We start from the raw sequence: 22,536 nt of genomic DNA on the forward strand, positions 1-22,536 counted from the left end.
GTACTACACTACACAACCTTTCACACAAACCAAACCAACCATTCAAAAAACAGAAAATACTACTAGTTGTATTATCACAACTTAGAACAAGAAGATGATGAGCCTTGGCACTAATAGTTATGTTTCATCGGCGGCAAGGAAGATGGTCGGAGCAAGCTACGATGTAGCGGAGGGCGTCAACATAAGGGGACGATACAACGAAGAGTTTGTGAGGATTTTGACAAAGGATGCTTTGTGATTCGTCGCTGAATTGCAAAGGGAGCTTAGGAACCATGTTAAGTATGCAATGGAGTGTAGGAAGGACGCCAAGATGAGGTATAATGCTGGGGCGCTGCCAGGGTTTGATTCGACTACGAGGTGTGTGAGGGATGGGGATTGGACGTGTGCGCCTATGTCGCGATCTGTACTCTCGCCATCTATGAGGTGGTAGGGTTGAGGAAGGGTTAACAGCGGCTAGGGTTTGTAGTGATGGGGATTCGTTAGAGCTGGAGAGGGGCGACGAGGCAGTGGCGGTGAAATGGCGGCGACTGCAGCAATGGTGGCTAGGGTTAGGGTTTGGATGTGTATTCAACTAAGGTGTGTATTCAGTTGTCGTCATTTTGGTCATTTTAGATAAGGTTATTATTGTAATAAAAAATAACTAATTAATGGTGTGTCTTGAGATCGAATGTGGTGTGTAAATAGAGGCATCCCTAAATGGATCACCATTCCTCAAGATGGGATTTGTAGGAAAAAATTTCATTTTTTTTATTCAAATATCTTCTAATCACAAAATGTGTAACAATATTACAAAATATGTAATACTATCATAGAAATGCGTTAAATCATTTCTGAATCATAAATTATCGTAATTCTTATAAAAAAATACCTAATTTTTAATCAAAAAATATATAACATACCATAAAAATATATAATAAAATACATATAAAGAGTGTGTACTATGAAATTTCCATCTTTTCACTTCACGCGTTGTTGGTTGAAGTAATTCCTGGAGTATCCACTAACCTTAACTTTGGTTATATTTTTTTTTTTTGATCGGCAAAGAAAACTTTATTGATAGAGCACGTACAAAGTACAATGGGAGACATCAATAAATAGGAGCTTGGAGCTAGAATAAGCTCTAACCTCCTAGTTGGTGAGAAACCAACAAACAAAGAAAAAAAAAACAACAGAACGAAACCAGAAGCCAAGACTATGCAGCCCCGAAGACAGCTATGGAGCTGGAACAACCTTCCAGCATCACCTTTGTTCAAACAGCAGTATGAATACTGCAGGTATTAACATTATCAATCAGCATCATCTCTGATCATTCACACAGCAATGACACAGCAATCACAGATCAAACCAGATTAGGTAGCCCAAAAACCTTTGAGGGCAGAGAAGCCATAGAACAATAAAAAACAAGACATCCAGATAGCAACCAAACCACTGAATACATTCTCATGTTCTACATGGGACTTGAATATACCAGCTTCTACCAGAATGAACAAGACAGAATGACAGAGCAGCTAATAGAGTAGACTAAGATTAACAGACCAGATGAAGCAGACTAACAGAGCAGCTCAGATGAAGTAGATTAACATACAGAATAATAGTTGAAGCACAATAACCTCCAGCTCAGATGAATTAGAATAACAGATCAGTTGAAGTAGATTAGTCAGATCAACTTAGATGAAGCAGATTAATAGCATAGCAGCAGATTAATAGCATAGCATCAAAGCGGACTCCACAAAAATATCAACCAACCCACGCTCACTAAGTGACATCATGAAACACCCCTGGCTCCATCTCCCAAGCAAAATCTAATGTGCTCAAGATTAAAAATGAAATCATGCACAGAGAACCTACAATCCTTAAATACCTCCTTAAACCAGACAGCCATTCTAACCTTAATCAGATCAGAAATACCCTCCCCACATAGGGCAACATCTCGAAATAAGCATTCATTGCGATGGTTCCATAGAGACCACATAACAACCATAGGAGGAGCTTTCCACATCAACCTCACATTTTTCCGAAACCTCACCCCTGCCCACCAGTCAAGAATAGCCTCCACTGAATCTGGCAAAGCACCTTGGACATCCCACCATTTTAGTATTACAGACCACACACTCCAAGCCACTTGGCATGACAATAACACATGGTTAATTGACTCAACCCCAAATTTGCACATGCAGCATACTGAGGATGCATTAGCATGCAGTACACCAATCCTGGTAAGAAATTTTGTAGTCTTTAATTTTCCTTTCCAAGCAAGCCATCCAAAAAATTGAACTCTAAGTGGAATGTGTTTTACCCAAATCCTTTTACTGATTGGACTGAAGTTACCAAGACCATCTGCTATAAATCTGTACACTGATTCAATCGAAAAACTCCTGTTTTTGAAGCCATCCAAAGTAATGTATCTTCTTCAGAGTTCCTAATAACTGAGCCTGCCTGGAGCTGGTTTTTCAATCTGGTTGCCTCCAAACTTTTCCAATCATACAATTCCCTTCTAAACTGGAACACCCACTCACCAGTATCCCCTTTCCTCTCCAACATAGCAGCTAGAGTCTCGCCTCTTTCACTTACCAACCTATACAAGAGTGGGAATTCATCTTTGAGACATAAGTTGTTACACCTTTTATCCACCCAAAACTTAACTCTATAGCCATTCCCCACTTTCACCTTACAGTTATTCAGAAAAAACTCCAGCAGATTGCCACTCTGATTAGATCCTGATAATATATCTTTCCACATTTTAGAAAACCTGCTAATGGGGCTAGCAGGAGGGCTCCAACTCCCCTCCTTTAACCGATATTTGCTACAAATGACTCTCCTCCACAAAGCTTTGTTCTCAACCCCAAACCTCCACCTCCATTTCAACAAAAGGCAATCATTAACCTCCTTAACTCTCCTTACCCCCCAAACCCCCTTGCTCAACTGGTTTAGCTACTTCCTTCTATTTTACCAAGTGAACCTTCCTCTTCAATTCAGATCCACCCCAGAGGAAAGAAGCCTGAATCTTATCCAGGTCTCTAGCTACCCCTTGAGGCAACTTATACAATGACAAATAGTAAATGGGCAGAGAGGACAGAACAGATTTAATTAACGTAAGTCTCCCAGCAAATGAAAGTAATTTCCTTTTCCAGCCTGTTAATTTGCTTCTAAACTTGTCCAATACAAGTCTCCATGTTGCTTTCCTACTTGGGTTAGCACCCAATGAGAGTCTAAGGTACTGAAATGGCAAAGTTCTTACTTTAGTAATGAGGAGGGTGAAAATAATAGTAGTAATGAGGAGGGTGAGATCTCGTTTGGAAAGAATATATTTTAGTTAAGGAGGAGGATTTCGTTCGGTTTAGAATTTAGATTGGAAGGCGTTGTTTCAGTTTGTGGAGTCCACTAAAGATCTCGTTTTAATGATTCAAATCGTGCATTTTGTCGGATACTTCATGTATTTCATCTAAAAAAAAAAAATTTAAGTTGATCCTATAACTGTAACTAATTCAATTTATTGCATTCATCATCAAAAAAATCTATGGTTTATTTTTTTTGTCGTCCATTTTTTTTTTTTTTTTTGGTGAAAAATGCAATAAATTGAAGTAGTTACAGTTATCGGATCGACCTCTTTTTTTTGTGATAAAATACACGAAGTACCCGACAATCAAGTCAGTCAACTTATCTCTCAAAGATAACAACTCAATCACAGTACTCACAAAGTAAAACATATTTAAACCCATGGGGTACCTTACTTTTATAGTCAATAGTTCCCTCGTCCTCTAGAAGTCTTACTTCATAGGACTCTAACCTTTACAGAGATTACGTCTATCACAACTCACATTATTTAGATTAAGATAAACCTTCTCAGGAGTCTCATATCTATCCAAACAGGTAGCTTGATATCATCTAGGAATCTTTATTCTCTGTTCGAATATCTCGGATTCTGATATGATAGCATCATATCTCGGCATCTCGGTCCCTTCACGTGGCATCTCGACTACAACCTCAGTTGTAACATTCAACACAATTCGAATTTCAATATTTCTCTTTCTCATTGAACTATAAATTTCAAAACACAAAAGTACATATTATAGTTCATAGTTCACTAAGTTAGAGAAAAAAAAACCATTGTCCATTAGGTTTATTCATTACAATATGACAATTTAATACAAGAAGACCCAATTCCCATAATAAGGATATAGATGTTCAACAGTTAAATTACAATTTCAAAGTTCACAAAATCATTAAAGTCAAAAATGGAAAGTCATTCACTTCTTCATTGGCAAGGTGGTGGCGCATCATGTCTTGAAAAATGATTAGATAGGAATGAGTGATTGCCCAGTAGAAAATAATTTTAACCAAGTATATAAATATTTGATTTAAAATATGTGTGATTACTACCAATCCTCATGAGTTCAATGTCTTCAATTTTATCATACAACATACGCCTCTATATTTAATTCCACGTTTTTTCGTCCTCACACGGATGGCTAGTGGACACCTCAATCCTTTAACATTTGTCGTGCTCACACGACTGGACAAGTGGACACCTCAATGCATTCCCACATTTGTTGTCCTCACATGACCAAGCAAGTGGGCACCTCAATTCTTCTCGTACAGGTAAACCATAAAACACAACAAACCACATTCCAAAAATAACACTTTTATCATATTTTGAGGAATCTCAAAGGCCCTTCAATTCTACTCATCAATTTCATTTCCTTTAAGTTATAATCCATGAACAACTTGTAGGGTTACACAATAAAATTTAGGATTTTTCCTCTTATGTGTTAATTTTCATTGTTAAGTGTCTTTTTACACCATCTTCCATAGATAGATACTCAATCCTTCATCAATTTCAAACAAGACTCACTATCATCACAAAATCCATATACATTTACATATACATATATAATCACCCATCTCAATATCCACCCACACCTTAAGATTTTCACACTCTTAAACCAAATTATAGATATACAAGGGGAAAGATATCCCTACCTCAAAGATTGTGAGTAAAAGATGAAGACCCAAGTGATGAACTTCTGAAATAGCACGATCTATTCGGTTCAAAATGTAGCTTTCGGCGATATTAACAACTATGATGAAGGCACAAGGATGGATTCTTGCTATAATGGATGAAATCTAGTGTTTTGATGCTAGGGTTTTCGAAAAAGGTTGATAGAGAGATAAAGAGTATGAAAAAGTGAGCCAAAAATGTGTTTAGATTGCGTTTTAACTTTGCTATTCTGAATAGACCACTCGAGCGAATTTTACATCGCTCAAGCGATCTTTCCACTGTTCGAGCGGTAAATAGAAGGTCTCAAAATTTTTGCAGAACTACAGTAAAAATACTGGGAACCTCACATCTTCACTCGAGTGACCATTTCACTGCTCTCACTGTTACATCAGCCACGTGGACAATCCTAAAATATGTCCCTACAATATATATATACACACACATATAAACAATAACAAATAACAAACAAAAAGAAATAAAGTTTATATTTAAAATGTATGTATAATAAATATAAATATATACATTTTTTGTGTTTGAAAGATGTTTGGATATTATTTTCAATTATTTTGGTGTAGTTTCGCATTATTTGAAAAAAGTAAGTTCGAAACTCTTTTAGTTCTGATTTATCGAACAAATTGAGATTGTTCGGGCTTCAATAACCGAATAATTCAAGTTTTTCATGATCATACATGGCTAATTAATCAATATTTGGCCCATTTGGTGGGATTAGTTCGGCTTTAGTTCACCAAACAAAGCACATACATGGGGGGGGGGGGAAATTAAGGTCTCATAATGTAATTTTTCATTCCAATGGACATGCTAGAAAGGTGTTGCGGTGGTCGGAGAATGAATAGGGGCAGCGGAGAGGATAAGGAAGGGGTTAGGGTGGTTGGAAATAATAGTGAATGTGGGTTAGGATTTACAAAATTAAGAGGGTAAAGAGAAGAGAAAGATTAAGGATGAAATTATTTTTGGAATTATAAAAGGTCTTAAGAGATAAAATAATATTTTCAAATTTTTTAATGAGTGTGCAAGGAAAATGATGTAAGGAGGAAATTATGTTGTGTAAATAAAATTCCAGTTATCAATTAAAAGTTGAGTAGGTATTGATAGAACTTGATGGGCACACCTCATGTCTATCTCAAAATTAGGTTGTTGGGTAAATCATTTATGAGACTATCAGATTGATCGGTTGAACATTGATAGTTGTATGATCAAATCATACTTATCTTAAAAACTAATGATTTATGCTCAAAATCATAATTTTCATATATTTTTATTAAAAACAAATTAGAGAAAATTATTTATAAGTCCTATTAGGGAGACTTATGCTACATATGGTTCTACTAAAAAAATTTATGTTCTCATAAGTCTTGTGAGAAGTTTGTTGACATATTTGCCCTCAATATTAGTTGTTAATATCATAAATAATAGTAAAATCATATATAAGAAATTGAATGTTATCATAAATCATATCTATATAAACGTAACGTAACGTGACACCTACATAAATGTAACGTGACACCTATGATCTATGGTAACATGCAATTTCCTAATAGGAAATTGCATGTTACCATAGATCATATCTACATAAACGTAACGTAACGTAACGTGACACCTATGATCTATGGCAACATTCAATTTCCTAAATTGAATGTTGCCATAGATCATATTTATATGAAACGTAACGTGATACTAACATAAACCAGCAACATTTTCACATTCAATTTAAAAAAATAAAAACCCATTAAGTTTGTGAAACGTAACGTGACACGTGACGTTACGTTTATGTAGGTGTCACGTTACGTTACGTTTATGTAAATGTCACGCCACGTTACGTTACGTTTATGTAGGATCTTGTGGAATACATTCCTATCTAAATAGGACTTAAGACTCTATAAGAAATTACACAGGACTTAACCTACCATAAATGTCTAAAAAATGACTTATAAATAAGTCTCCCAAAAATTATGATAATTTGATTATTGATATCTAATCAACTCAATTGGAATTTTAATATGATTTACTTGATACTCGATACCAACTAAACAATTTGAAACTGTTCAAAAAAAAAAAAAAAAACCTAAATAATTTAAATTATCAAGATAGACTCGAGTGAACCACTAAACCCATCACTATCACTACAAGAAAATACATTTTTGCCGACCATTTTTGGCTACCAAAACAAATTTAGTCGCCAAAAGTGTGGGAATTGGCTACCAAAATTAATTTTAGTCGGCAAAAGTCAACATTTTAGCTACTAATTTTTTTTAGTAGGGGAATGTTGATTATTGGCGACTAAAAAAATTTAGTAGCTAAAAAAAATACAATTGGCGACTAAAAAATTTTTTAGTAGCTAAACATATCACAATTGGCGACTAAAAGAATTTTTAGTCGCCAAAGACCTACTTTTGGCTACTAAATAGTTTGGTAGCCGAATGAAAATAAAAAAATTATAAAATACCTTTGGCGACCAAAATTTTGGTCGCCAAAAACAGGGGATTCACCGACTAAATTACGTTTTAGTCGCCAAAGGACTACTTTTGGCTACTAAATAGTTTGGTAGGCGAATGAAAATAAAAAAATTATAAAATACCTTTGGCGACCAAAATTTTAGTCGCCAAAAATAGGGGATTCACACTAAATTACTTTTTAGTCGCCAAAGACCTACTTTTGGCTACTAAATAGTTTGGTAGCCGAATGAAAATAAAAAAATTATAAAATACCTTTGGCGACCAAAATTTTGGTCGCCAAAAACAGGGGATTCACCGACTAAATTACTTTTTAGTCGCCAAAGACCTACTTTTGGCTACTAAATATTTTGGTAGCCGATTGTTTAATAATGGTAAAGTGTTCCTTTAGGTAATGGTAATTTCTGTAGGGTTGTAATGAAAAATTAATATTATTAAAATGTAATATTATTAAAATGTAATGAATATTTTTTAAATGTAATAATTTATCATTTAAATAAATTTTTCAATTTTTCAATATCATTATCAAAATGAGGGCTAAGTGTGTAAAAAAAATTCACTCATGACTTATAAGTAAATAAATCTGATTTGTAAGACTTATTGATATTATTTCAGATTTTGAAATTTTTCTTAATTTTTTTAATAATTAATTTTTTCAACTTTTTTAAATATTTTAAGCAAATTTGTTTATTTTTTAGATTCGCTTAATTTAGATATATTTAAAAAAGAAAATATTTGTGATTTTTTTAAAATACAAAATAAGTACTCACTTAATTCACTTAATTTAGATATATTTTTTTTAAATTTGAGGGATCTATAAACGTAATTGGAAGATTATTTTTTGGGAAAATTGCAAATAAGTGGTGTCTTCACAAAATATTTACAAATTCATCAAAAAGTTTATAACTTTAATTATTGAAGTTGATAAAGTTACCACCGATTTGTATTTTTTTTAGAACATGCGCTGAAGTGCAATTTTCCCATTTTTTTCATCAAAAACAAGACTTGATTTTATGTTAAATATGTGTGAATATGTGAATTGTTGCTGAATGAAATTCATTCCCCATCATTTGTGAAAACCATGAATTGACACTCAAATGCTTTCATGTTGGAGCTCTTTCATTTGGTCAAATAAAAGAAAACTACAAAAGCCCTTTGGCTTATATATTGCTATTGTTTCTAAATTAAATTGAATTTTGATTGCTTTCTAAAGAGTTGTATAATCTTTTATAACAATATTTGCATCTGTTTTTGTTTTCATTCAGGTCATTGACAGGTCATTTGGCTTTGATACTGCTGTTGAGGAAGCTCAGCGAGCCATCAATGCTACGCATGTTGAAGCTGAAAGTGTTGAGAATGGTGTTGGTGTAGTGAAGCTAATGGGCCGCTACAGTGGTAAGGTTGACTCCCATATGTTTCAGTGGTCATAACTGCATGGCTAAATTACAGATAATTAGATATCTAACTATGCAGTTTGGCCTGATGGTCACTCCGGGACCGTTGACCATCTTCTTTGCATGCTCCGATGCCAACTGGGCTGCTATGCAAACTTTCATTTAGTGTTTTGTTGTCTACATTTCCTTCAAAGCATCATTTAATTCAGGTTTGTGCATCTTGCTATTGCAAAACAAGCTTTAGAGTTACAAATCAAGATGAATATAGCTCTTGGTGCTACAACATATGAACATGCTTTTGCTTGCTTAATAAAATTTTCTCATAGCTTGGAAGCAGTCAAAATAAATGAACCAAATAAAAACTTCCAGAGATTTTGAATGTATGATTTTCCGTAGTTTTAAACTTTAACTCAATCTAATAATTTCATCAATGCTTTTCCTTTTTAGATTAGCTTCACTGGCATTATCCAGACTTTCCTTCATTTTTCTCAGATTTACTGGTGCAGGCTTCATTGCAATGTATGCTACACTTGCCAGCCGAGATGTGGACTGTTGTTTGATTCCAGAATCACCCTTCTTTCTGGAAGTGGTAGTGGATGTAATAGATATTGGTGAACATGTTCTAAAACTCGTTAATTTTGTTGTTGGGGTAAGCTAGCTTCATTTGGTACTGTTAATTCTGTTGAATTGCATGCATTTAAATTCATGAATGTAATGAAACATTAGTGAATTTTTATCAGAAATGTTGGAAAAGGCAATAGCAACTCCTCCAACTGTTTCACCAATATGGTGTTCCCCATTACTTGAGGTATGTGTAGAATTAAAATTATGTCATAAAATTCTCTACTCAACTTTTTTAATGATCCCGTTGAATGAAATTTCTAACTACGCTAGTTTTACTATATTTGAAGTCCTGTATAGCAGTAATTTGGGTATGTATAACTGTGTCATATATATGTGTGAAAAAATATATATATATATATATATGTATATAACTGAATTTCTTTGCTTCTCTTCTATAGCCATTGATATGAGCTTGTTAAGTTGAAAGGTATTGCCAAAACTGACGCTTCATGCTCCATTGTCTTTGAAGCCAGATGAACATGGCATTAGTGAATTGTCTTCACAGTTGCTGATAATATATTAGTGAATCGTCTTCACGCATCATGCTCCATTGTCTACTCACTTATCTGTGCCGAGCTTCTTTATTTTTGAAAAACCTTGTTCTATGTTTTTCTTTGAAGGTACTGCTCATTTCCTTATTAGAAGAATAAAGAAGCATGTCCTAGACAAAACTACTCCTATACAGGACTTCATTTCCTTACTGCTCATTTTCTTTGAGTTCACTTTGTCATAAATAAATCAATAAATAAATATATATATATATATATATATTATCATTTTTAACTATACAAAACAAGAGGTGAGGTTGGGTTGGTGTCCATATTGCCAGTGAAGTCAAAAAGGAGACAAAACTACAAGCATGAGAGTTAGCTACCATTTACATCATTATCAGTCCTAATGTGACGTAAATCCAAATACACTTGGTTTCAATTACAAAATTTCTTGAAGCTTGTTCAATGCTTTTAATTTGATTCTGTCTTACCTTAGGAAGCAAACTGCATATGCTAAATTGTTTGCCTTCTGAATAGAATATTTTTGGCCTTTACTATGTTCATCATTACCAGCTTGAATATTATGGGAGTGCAAATGTCGCTTGTTTCTCCATTTTTATTTATGATTTTTGTGGGTTGTTGTTGTTGTAATGCTCTTCATTCATTAAACCCCTCAAACTGGGGTAAGTTGACTTTATCAGACTAATTTAGTGGAACTAGCTTCACTTTATCAGACTAATTTAGTGGATGTTGAACCTGTTTACTATTTTTATGCATAGAGATAGGCTTTGTTAATTTCATTATCCTCTGCTGCAATCTAGGCTTTCAGAACAAAGGAGAAAGAAACTCCAAGCAAAGGAGGCTGAATTGAGGAGGAGGGAGCAGGTACTTGTTTATACTAATTAAAATTGTAGCTTCCAAATATGTTTTACCTAGAATTGAATGGCTATTTTTTTAATTTTATTTTCATGGACACTTGGTATTAATCTTATTATTTTTTCATTTTATTTATATTATGCAGGATGTTTACATGTACTTCTGTGGCAGTGGCAAAGTAGCAGAGATGAAGCGTGAGGCTGCAAAACGGACAATGATGGTTGCGCTGCCATGATTCAGAAAGATTCTTTGGTTTGATAATGCTGAGAGAAATCGAAACATTCACTATTTTTTTGCACTTGTGCCTAGTCTAGTATTTATAAGCCTTCATATAATCTTCTTAAAATATTTATGTAAAAGACCGATTCTGACAAACAAGTTTAAGTTAGGACATGTTGTGGTACATATGTCCTTTTTGGAAATTAATTTGGTTAGTCCTGTATTATGTATGAAATGAAATTATTGACGTTGGATTAGACTTGGTTCGTATGAAATTTGTATTATATATAGAATTGGACGTTTATTTTTAATGTTTTGGATGGTTGGAACTAGAATATGTGCACGTTGTTGAATGCTTGATAATATATTTAGCGTTGATGGGTTATATTGGGTTATATTGAATCCTGTGTTATGTACGTACAGGTTGTATTAAACATGGATGTAGGTTGCTTAGAATTTTTTTAGAAAAAAAAAAAAAAAAAAAAAAAAAAAACATAAAATATTTGGCCACCAAATATTTTGGTAGCCAAATACATAGTTGGAATTATTTGGCTACTAATAATGTAGTAGCAAAAACATTTGGCGACTAAAACGTTTGGTAGCAAAAAGTAATGAATAGTTGGTTAAAATTTTCATGTAAAACTTTTAGTGACTAAAAAATTAGTAGCCGAAATGTCACTATTGCCGACTAATTATGGATTCGTAGCCAAATGTTAACTTTCGGTGACTAATTCTTTCATAGCAAAAGGTAACACATTCGCCGACCAAATGAATGTTAGTAGGCAAAAGTCACATTCAGCGACTAATACTTTAGTGGCAGAAACATACCTTTTCCCGACTAAACTAAGATTAGTAGCCAAATGTGTACACTTTCGGCGACCAAATAAATTTTAGTCGCCAATACTATCGACGACAGGGTAAAGGCGACGAGCTTAGCGACAAAAAATTTTGGTCGCTAAATGGTTTCGGCGACCAAATTTTGGACTTTTGGCGACTAATATTTTGGTAGCCAAAAGTGACATTTCTTGTAGTGTATCTCTCTATAACCAACCGGAAAGAAATCATTTTTCAATTATACTCTCCATTAATGGAAGTCATTGTAAATCAAAAAAAAAAAAAAAAAAGTAAATAAATTGAAAACTTTAGAAATGGCAAAAACTCGTTACGTTATGGAACACAAAATTGCGTGGCAGACATGACAAGACCAAATCTACATCTTCGCGTTTCACTGCGGCAAGATTATTATTTGCCTAGTGTTTTGTAGCATTTGCTCAGCAAAGGCACAGCAAAAGTGAGATTTTTTGGTTGTTTGCTTGTTTTATTATTGTATGTATAAATTTGAAAATATGGTCCATTTACACTACTTTTTTTTTGGGTAAGTCCATTTACACTACTTAATAGAAGCAAATGGAGTTTTTCTTTGTAGAACTTTTAGGAGTTCGTCAACCACGTACAACAATAATAAACTAGTTGGTGTGTGTCACTCAATGAATGTAATGTTAAATTTGTAAAATATAAATATAAATTTTGATTTAAAAATATATATATGTATATATATATATATATATATATTGTGTTGCTTAAATGATAAAGTCAGAAAAATGTTGGAAATTTCAAAAGATTTATCAAAATTTATACCAAATGTAGGTGTGAGATCTACACCATGCGAGTCCCACACATGTGAGATATTTAGTAGAAATTTTGATAAATCTTTTGAGGTTTCTAATATTATTCATAAAGTTACTATGTCCTTAATGAAGGTCTTGGATTCACCAAATCTCCACTTTGTAATAGTATAGATAGATACATACTTTTAAATTTCTTAACTGTCACACAAAAGGAAAATTTGAAGGTATTTAAAACAAGTTAACATTGTAAATGAAAAAAATAATTTAACTTGTATTTTCATTTAATCTAATAAAATATATATATATATATATATATAAACCCCCAATAATGAATGAAATTTTACACATCAAACCCGACTTCATTTAACTTTTTTTTTTTTTTTTGAACGGGACTTCATGTAACTTTGAAAGTGTTTTTTAAGCTTATTAATTTTGGATAGGAAAAGAATAAGCTCTTTTTGCTATTAAAAAAAATGATTAGCATTTATATGACCTAATTTTCATATCAAATTATTTTTTATCTAGAAATTTACTTTTTTTAATCTTTTATTCTAAAAAAAAAATAACCATTGAGCTCGTTGAATTAAAGTAAGAAATAAATTTGTATAGTAAAAGAAATTAAAAATTAAAGGGTCGGCTCATATTCCAATTAATTTTCTTTACAAAATGTAAAGGTTAAAAGAGTCATTAAAAATATATCATAAACATTTAGGGTAAGAGTGGTGCTATTAGCACGCCATGAATTATTTTGGACCCCCCATCTATTTTATTTTTTTTAATTCCAATTTTATCCAAATATAAAGTTACATTTTTACCCTTATCCTTAATATTCTTACCCTAATTTTTCAAACCCTAACCCTAATTTCCCAAACCCTAACCCACCAACATTTTCACTACCATCTCCACCGGCGATCACCACTGCTACTGCCGCCGGCGACCTCTGTCTCTCTCACATCACTCCTTCATTCGTCGCGAATCGGCTCCTCATTTATCTAGGGCTAGGGTTTTGCAGGTCTCATAATCTCTCCAACAATAGTAGTTCCTTCGGTTAAGTTCGTCCAGTGCTTCAACCGAAAGAAGACCACCATCTCCATCGGTAATGAGAATCCATAGATTTGATCATATGAACTAAAAACAATCAAAAAATACACTGCACGATTCGTTTTTAGCCCGACTTGTAACAAGTAATCCCTATCATGCTGCACAGATGGAATTAAGGGGCAATTGAGAGGGTAATTTATATGTAAATTGGGTCAAGCTGGGTAATGGGCCGTTCTGTGGGCCACAGTAAGAAAATCCTTCATGTTAGCCCGGTCCAAAGGAGCTTTACAATTAGCTCGGTCACCACGGTCAGAGTGGCAACAGTTAGCTTAGTCATATCATGCTTGTAGACACCCCATTTTTGACCGACCTTAAGACTCAGACGTCACCAATTGAGCGCTCGGTGATGTTGCATATTGTGCTCGTTCTGAGGTTGCGGAGTCTCGGCTGCGAGCATTGCCTCCGGACTTCGGGACTTTTTTGTACTTTGCCTTGGTTTGCGAACCGGGTCCTTTTTTCTTTATTTTATCTTCCCGAAGGGAGGGAGAGGTCTCGTAGACCATCTCTCAGTGGCCGTAGGCTACGCTTCGTGGTCGTAGGCTATTTTTCCCGTTTAGAGCCCGATTTCTAGTTTTTCGGAGCCGTCGGCCGTGTGCCTCGGTTCGGGACCGCTTAACTACTTCCGTTTGCTCCGGTTTTTGGTACACCCCTTATTTCCTCCCTTTAGAGGGACACTGTGGCCTGGCAGACCACCTTCGTGGTCATACGCCACTTCCGGTGCCTAACAGCCTGTTTTCGGGGCCTCGGACTGCGCGTTCTGGCCCCCGAACCCTCGTTTTGCATCCGTCTTGGTCCATTTTTGGTAGGGACCCTATTTTCATTGCTAGGGAGGTGGCAAGATGGTGGGAGGCCACCTTTTCCCCTGAAAAACCAGTTTTCTCTTTTTCTCTCTCTAAAAGCCGATTTTTCTGACAGAAAGCTGGTTTTTCTCACTTTTGAGCCACAATTTCTGGCTTTTCATACCACCATTGTGTTGTGCTCATCTGGAAGGCCACCAATATGGGTAGGCTGACCAGTAATTCATCTTGACCCTTTTGAACCTTACTAAAAAGCTGATTTTTCTCTCTCCTGAGTCACATTTTCTGGTTTTTCACTATACAACTGTATTGCACTCATCTGGGAGGCCACCTTTTTGGGGTGGCCGGCCAGAAATTCTTCTTGAACCTTTTGACCCCTGGTCGGCCGACCAGGGGGAGTGGCCGGCCGGCCACTTGAACTGGCCGGCCTACTTCTTGCTTTTTGCCCTCTCTAAATGCATCACAGCTGTGCCAGCTGTGAGGCAATTGGACCATCCGCCATAAACATATATGGAGGATATGTGAAGCCCTTTTGTGATATTTTAGAGCCTCTCCTCTATAAAGGGGAGGCTGATCTTCTTTGGCAAGGGTTGAACCCCTTTGAAGGCTTACAACACACTCCCTCTCTATATCTCTACACTTGAGCTTCCAAACCCTAGTTTTCTTGGACCATTTGCACTACAACCCTTAGCACTACACCTCCTCCATCCATTCTAGCACTTTGGAACTGATTTTCAAGGGTTGAAGGTTCACCAACTTGGTCCAAAAGCTCCATCTTTGTTGCTCTTCAAGGGTAAGCACCTATTTCCCTTGAACTTGCATTTTTTTACTCCATTGATTAGCCTTACTTGCAAGTATTTCTGGACTTTTTCATAAACTAAAAAGTGTCATATTTTGAGCTCCTCTTGAATATTGGTTAAGGACACTTTTCTGTTTGAGGCCTCCTACATCCTTTTATGCTTTATCCCTCTTTGTAGGCCTATTTTGCATCATATCTTGGTTCTACTTGTGAGCATTTTCGAGATTTGTCATAAACTAGAAAAAGTTTCCTTTTGAGCTTATAAACATGTTTACTTAAGGTTACTTCTTTGTTTGGGGTCATCTCCCCCCTTTCATGCTTTATTTCTTCATGTTTTGAGTTATGCATGTGAGTATTTGCATTGGCCTTGGTTTCGCCTCTTAGCCACTGAAATCTAGTGGATTTTCAATGGCTTGGATGCATTTTTGAGATCCAAAATCAGAGGGGAGTTTCTCTCCTTGTCTTGTTTGGTGGTCTTGTTGGCCTTCCAAAGGGACCCCTTTTTGCATGCTTTGAAGTCATGTTCCAGGCCTCATTCTGAGGGTTTTGAGATCTGTCTTAGTTCTGTCCAAGGCCCTTTTGGTCATATTTTATGTCCCTCATGCATGTGTGGAACAACCCTCCTCAAGGCCTTTCAAGAGGACCTTTCATTGTATGATTTATTGATCAATTTCAGGCCATTTTTAGTGAGCTTTAGGGCTGTCATATTTGATTTCCAGAGTTGGTTTTGCTATGCTAAGTGTCCATCATATATGTGTTGAGTAACCCCTTGCATGCCCTTTCAAAGGAGCTCATCATTTTCGCACATGTTGGCTGCATTTCAGTGGTTATTTGGGCATATTTTGTCATATTTTATTCATTGTTTTTGGCTGGTTTGATGAGTTCTCATACGCTTCATATACATGCCATGTAAACCATGCTTGCTAGCCAAATTTGCATGCTATTTTAGTCCATCATGTTAGAACTTTTTGGCCATGCTTTAAACTAGAAATGTGCATGTTTTGGGACTACCTTGGCTCTGTCTTTGTACTTCATGGCCAAATAATTCTTGCTTTGCATAGTTATAATTCAATACATGTGCCTAGCTTTGAGTTTCGGGACTTATTTCATGCATCGGGTGCCATATTTCCACGTTTCGGGACCATTTAGCATCATGTTTCAGTGCTGGAAATTACATGTTTGTATGCCATCTTTCATCCCTTGCCATGCTTTTGTAGAGTGGCATTTTATGCCTTAGGTTCAGTCCTCAGTATGCGTACACGTGTGCACGCATTTCGGTTGTCTCTTTTCCATCTCATGGCCACTGATGTGAGTGTGGCTGAGGTCCATTCATGTTGGTGTAAGTCCATCGTGCATTGTGTATGTCATTTCGGTCCATAGCATTGCGTATGCTAGATTGCATGTTAGAGCATCGTGTATGCCATATCACATCGTGCATTGTGTATGTCATTTCGGTCCATAGCATTGCGTATGCTAGATTGCATGTTAGAGCATCGTGTATGCCATGTCACATCGAGCATTGTGTATGCCATTTCATAGCATTGCGTATGCTAGGTTGTATGTTAATCGCATTGTGTATGCCATCTCATTTGCATGGTGTTTGGGATAGGAGTTAGCCCAAGCACGGGAAACGAGGTACGTTTCATACTCTGAGTGACGGAACGTGTCTCAATTCCCTATAGCTGACACTCCGGATTACCCATGATGGAGTTTAGGTCTTGTTGTGTTTTCATGTGCATTCATTTCATATTGAGTCGTGCAATTCGACTCCTCAGCCATCATGCATCGATATGCGTGATTGATGGCACGAGGATCGAGGACTACACTCCCTGAAGAGTAGTCATGCATACATATGTGAAAATACTTTGCCATGCCCCTTTGTTGCTCTCTGTTGCAGTAAATTAAAAATCAGCAACCTTCTGGAGTGTTGCGCAATATTCCAAGAACAATTGCAAACAGAGGCAAACTGGGGCATCGTAATGGATTTCTGCGCAAAGCAACTCAAGCATGTATCATTCATCATTTGGAACAGAGCTGAGGCGGTCCATGGATTTGCGTGCTAATTTACCTGCTTCCTAGATTAATTTGTTAATTAATTAGGATTTTGTATTTATTCGGACTGTATATTATTTATTCGGACCCTACGAGCGAGGGCACAACTGTAATAAGTATGCGTGTGTGTGATGCATGTCTTCCAACCCCACGTCTTTCTCCCTTTTATTTACCAGCTTATGATAGTTAGATTAGGACATGTTTCAATTAGCATACTTATGCTTGCATGTTTGCATCATTCATCTGTCTTGCATGCACCCGGGCTCGGCGCATCATACTAACTGCATTTGTATCTCAATTCCAAGTTGAATACGTGTTAGCTGTAGCATCTCATATGTCATTCTTAGAATAATCGAGCCTGTTGTAGTTGCATTTTTGCATGTGTTGCATTAGACATTTCTGTATAGTTAGGATCATGTATGGATTTCTAACATAGTTTCTATTTTGGATTGGAGTACCCGGTAAGTGTTTATGCTTTAGCATCCTTGCATGTGTGTGAGTGATTGCCATGATAGCATGCTTACCATGAGGCTAATTGCTTATGTGATATACCTGTCTGAATGCCTGTGGGTGAAGGTTGGGTTATTTGGATTGGAACAACTCATCGACAGCGAGTTTTAAGCCCACTAGATAGTGGCAAAACCATGTTTTCTAAGCCCACCTGAGGGTGGCAAATCCACATTTCAGCCTACTTGCGAGTAGCAAACCGTTTTCAAAACAAACATGAGATGTTTCGTTCCAATTCAGGCGATCCAGTCTATACTTGTATGCTGTGCGCATCACATAATAAATCTAGGCTAATAACCGGAATAAGAACACATAATGTTTTCAAAACTAGATATCATGGTTAGTAGAGGCCGATCTTTGATCGGGCGAACGGGGGTGCTCACGAAGTGACCTTCCCCAATCGTACCCAAGTTTCCGAGCCGAGGCAACTTTGGTGATGATGGACACGTGGCCTTAGGCAATGAGTCAGGGTTTCCTAAATTTCCCCAAAAATAAAATATTTAGGTGGCGACTCTGTATCTGGCAAAACAGTCCATGTTTGGCACTTCTTTCAAAAAATCTGTTTTCAAAAATGATTTGCCAGATTTGGACTCTTTGATGATTCATCGGTCTTGCATTGCACTCTGCGAGATTAGATACAGGACCGTGACATTTGAGTCCTGAACTGTAGTGAGCCCAAATGAACAAAACGGGGGATCTTCCTCCCGGGACGTTCGAGGGCGCGTCTACAATGCTGAGCCGAGGTATTTTTGGCTTTCCTGAGGACCTTGCTCATTGATTAGCTCAGTCCAAGCTTGCCATAGGATAGCACGGTTTCTACGGAAAAAACCAAGGTAAAAGCAGTAAAGGAAGAGCCGAGTTATTTGTAGCTCGGATAATTCTGCCAGTTTAGCATGGCTGTGTTATCTCAGTCGTTTTGTCATACCATCGAGGTAAAACCATCTCACTTGGTTTAAGCAGTGAGAGGGGTGTTGAAGGATAAGCATTATCTTTCAGGAGTGTGACTCCTAGTAGGACTCTACATGGAGGAATGAGAGTCCTACAAGGATTGTGCCATGCGGAACCTATAAGAGCTCACAACATAACCTTTGGAAGAGGTAACACAACTTTGATTCTCGAATACACAGAGCTTTTGTCTATTTGTCTAATTTGTTGACTTAGGCATCAGAGAGGTATCCAGCACACACTCGCCGACTAGCTCACGTTTGTGTTTTCAAGGAGTAAAGCGACGACGTTTGGAGGAGCGCAGACTTGATCAACAGGATTATACGAGAAGATTATTTCTTGCTCGTACAATTGGCGCCGTCTGTGGAAATCACAAAAGAACAAAACCTCTTGATCAAAGTTTTTTCTCGCTAGACTAGACGCAATGACGCACAATAAAGATTTGCCACAGTCCGTCATTGACGGAAAAACCCCAGAGGGAGGTGGGAGGTACGAAGGTTTGCCTTCCATCCCTCCCATGGCAGATTTAGAGCCCCGGCGACAGAACTCCCGAAGGGATGCAAGGCGAAGGAGGGGTAACAGGCCCCGTCGCTCATCAAGTCCTGATAGGCAGAGGTGGAGGATCGACCCTCAAGTTTTGGAGGATCTGGTAAAGGAGCAGGACGAGTTAATAAGAAAGATGGCGTCAGACATGGAGGCGATGAAATGCCAGATCAAAGGAAAAGGGTGGCGACAGGAGAGGGGCACAAAAGCAACACGCCCCCTCGCCACTCAGAAGATCGTGGCAGGCATACCACGCCATCGCAAGCAGAGAGTAGGAGCCTCAGAACAGGCAACACTCAATCAAGGACTTCCAGGACTCGTTACTCCAAGTTTGAGAGAACGAGAACATTGAGGTCTTACACTGAGGGAAGCACCTATCGGCCCTCACGTACGCACCAGACATCATCCAAGCAAACGGAGTTGCCTAGATCGTCCGACTTACAGACTGTGCTTGAAGAAAGGGCACGACGAAAGGAGGATACCAGGGCACGCGACCCGCGCAGAGTTTCAGCCCTTCAGCGGTTGGCTCCTCGGACGCATGGAAGCGTCGAGGTAGGAATGCCAATACCGCACCTTGCCTATGAACCAACAGATAAAGCATTGGCAAGGCTACATAGCTCGCCGTTCGTCCCGGTTATTGAGAACGCACCATTACCTTCAGGCTTCTTCCAGCCTAAATTTTTGACTTACGAGGGGAAGACAAACCCCTACATGCAGATTTGACTCACAAAAGAGGTCTTCCAGTCGGAAACAGGCTGAGAGACTCAATTACCATAACGCCCCCCTCACAATGGAAGCCTTAATGGAGAGGATACACCAGCACATTCAGGTGGAAGAGGATGGCGCCCGTGCTAAAACAAAGTCTGGTACAACTGCAATACCAGATAAAAAGACTTCGACAAAAGTCAACGCGGTAGAACGTCCAAGCAGAAACGGGCGAGGCAGGGGGGACAACGGAGAGGATCACGATAAAAGGTGGTTGAGAGTCTGCACTGCCATTACCACGGTGTTCAAAAAATTGATCTATCGGATTCTCAGTGAGATACGCGATGAACCTTTCGTCAGATGGCCAGCTAAATTGGGAGAGGCACAGAAGGACTATGACGAAAGATCCCGGTGCACCTTCCATAAGGAAAAAGGACACCGCACTGAGAATTGCATGCCGTTGAGACAACATCTGGAAGAGTTAGTGGCAGCTAGGCACTTGGACCAGTACATAGAAGGAGGGACACAGCCAGCCTCCCAAAACCATGATCACCCAGACGGAACGCTGATCAACGCCCCACCTCAAGGCGTGATAAACGTAATACATGGGGTATTCGAACCTGAGCGAGTATGTGAGCTCAGGGGAATGATCAAGAAGGCTGAGCTCTTAAGGGAGGTATTAAGTGCGTAACCTACCATGAAAAAGGGGAGAACAGAGGCCACGAACGTCATGTCTTTCTCAGACAGAAACTTGGCAAGGATGTATTGCCCTCACAACGATGCACTGGTCGTCACTCTCCGCGTCAAGGATTACGACGTCAAGCGAATTTTAATTGACCAAGGGAGCTCATGTGAGATAATGTATTACGAAACCTTCAAACAACTGAAACTGGAGGACAAAGACTTGACACCTGCCGTATCTCCCCTGATCAGATTCAACTCAATGCCAGAGTGGCCAGTTGGCAAGATTATCCTGCTAGTCAGAGCAGGAAGCATGACGAAACAAGTGGAATTCTGGATATTGAAAGTCCCTTCCACTTACAACATAATCTTGGGAAGGACATGGTTGCATGCCATGCGATCGGTAGCGTCAACCTACCATCAAGTAATGCGGCTCCCCAACGAAGCCGGAGTAATTGAAGAAGTCTTTGGAGACCAAATTATGTCCAAGCAGTGCTTCGTCACAGTAAATGGAAACCGAGCTGCCAAAGGGTTTGTTCAGATGGTGGAAGAACCTGTGAGCAATAAATTGTTTGCGGATGTTGGCAAAGCCGCTGAACAGAAGGCAGTAGAAGACTTGGTACAGGTAAGAATAGATGAGAAGGACCCGAAAAAGTTCTTTTTGCTTGGCTCATCTATGTCCAACACCGAGAGAATAGAGGTCATGGAATTCTTGACCTCTAACATTGAAGTGTTTGCCTGGACACCGTATGACATGCCTGGCATTGACCCAAACTTCATCTGTCACCAATTGAATGTCCACCCAACTGCAAGACCAATCATACAGCGCACTCGCAGATCAGCACTCCACCACGCTGAGATAGTGGCGAAAGAAGTGGGAAACTTTCTAGAAGCAGGAGCTATCAGGGAAGTGCACTATCCCAAGTGGATATCCAATATAGTAGTGGTGCCAAAAAAGAATGGAAAATGGTGTGTCTGCGTGGACTACAAAACAGTCAACAAGGCGTGCCCAAAAGACAGCTTTCCCCTACCACGGATAGACCAACTGGTAGACCTAACGGCAGGACATAATCAACTTAGCTTTCTTGATGCGTACAGAGGTTACCATCAGATTGCTATGTATGAACCAGACTAGGAAGTCACATCCTTTACAACGCCAAGAGGACTATATTGCTACAAGGTCATGCCCTTTGGCCTAAAGAACGCAGGGGCAACATTCCAACGGATGGTCACCAAGATGTTTGAGCCATTGTTAGGCAAAACAATGGAGGCTTACATAGATGACATGGTGGTCAAGAGCAAGGATGAAAAGGACCATCTCAGGGACCTAGGTGAAATGTTCCAAATCCTAAAGAAGAACAAGTTGTGCCTTAATGCTTCCAAGTGTGCATTTAGCGTAGGATCAGGCAACTTCCTAGGCTTCCTCGTGACCAACCGTGGTATAGAGGCAGACCCCTCTCAGATCAAAGCAATCCAGGATCTAGAGAAGCCCAACACAGTAAAAGAAGTACAACATCTCACCGGTATGGCAGCCGCGCTCAACCGGTTCATAAGTCGGTCGTCAAACAGATGTCGACCATTTTTTCAAGCATTAAAAACAAAGTTTGAGTGGGATGAAGAATGCGACCGCGCCCTAGAAAGTTTGAAAGAATATATGTCTTCTCCACCGTTGCTAGTGACCCCAATACCTGGAGAAGAATTATT

General features: G+C 38.1%; 1 long non-coding RNA gene across 1 annotated transcript; it reads left to right on the forward strand.

Moving 5' to 3' along the window:
• Nucleotides 1–8,892: 8,892 nt before the first annotated feature.
• Nucleotides 8,893–10,994, forward strand: LOC114271212 (uncharacterized). The gene is made up of 4 exons (XR_014328747.1): nt 8,893–9,073; nt 9,371–9,513; nt 9,605–9,672; nt 9,958–10,994. It is a non-coding gene; the product is annotated as an uncharacterized LOC114271212 (long non-coding RNA).
• Nucleotides 10,995–22,536: the final 11,542 nt, after the last annotated feature.

The sequence above is a fragment of the Camellia sinensis genome, chromosome 5 (genome assembly GCF_055761805.1).
Source record: "Camellia sinensis isolate YWXY chromosome 5, ASM5576180v1, whole genome shotgun sequence".
Classification (NCBI taxonomy): domain Eukaryota; kingdom Viridiplantae; phylum Streptophyta; class Magnoliopsida; order Ericales; family Theaceae; genus Camellia; species Camellia sinensis.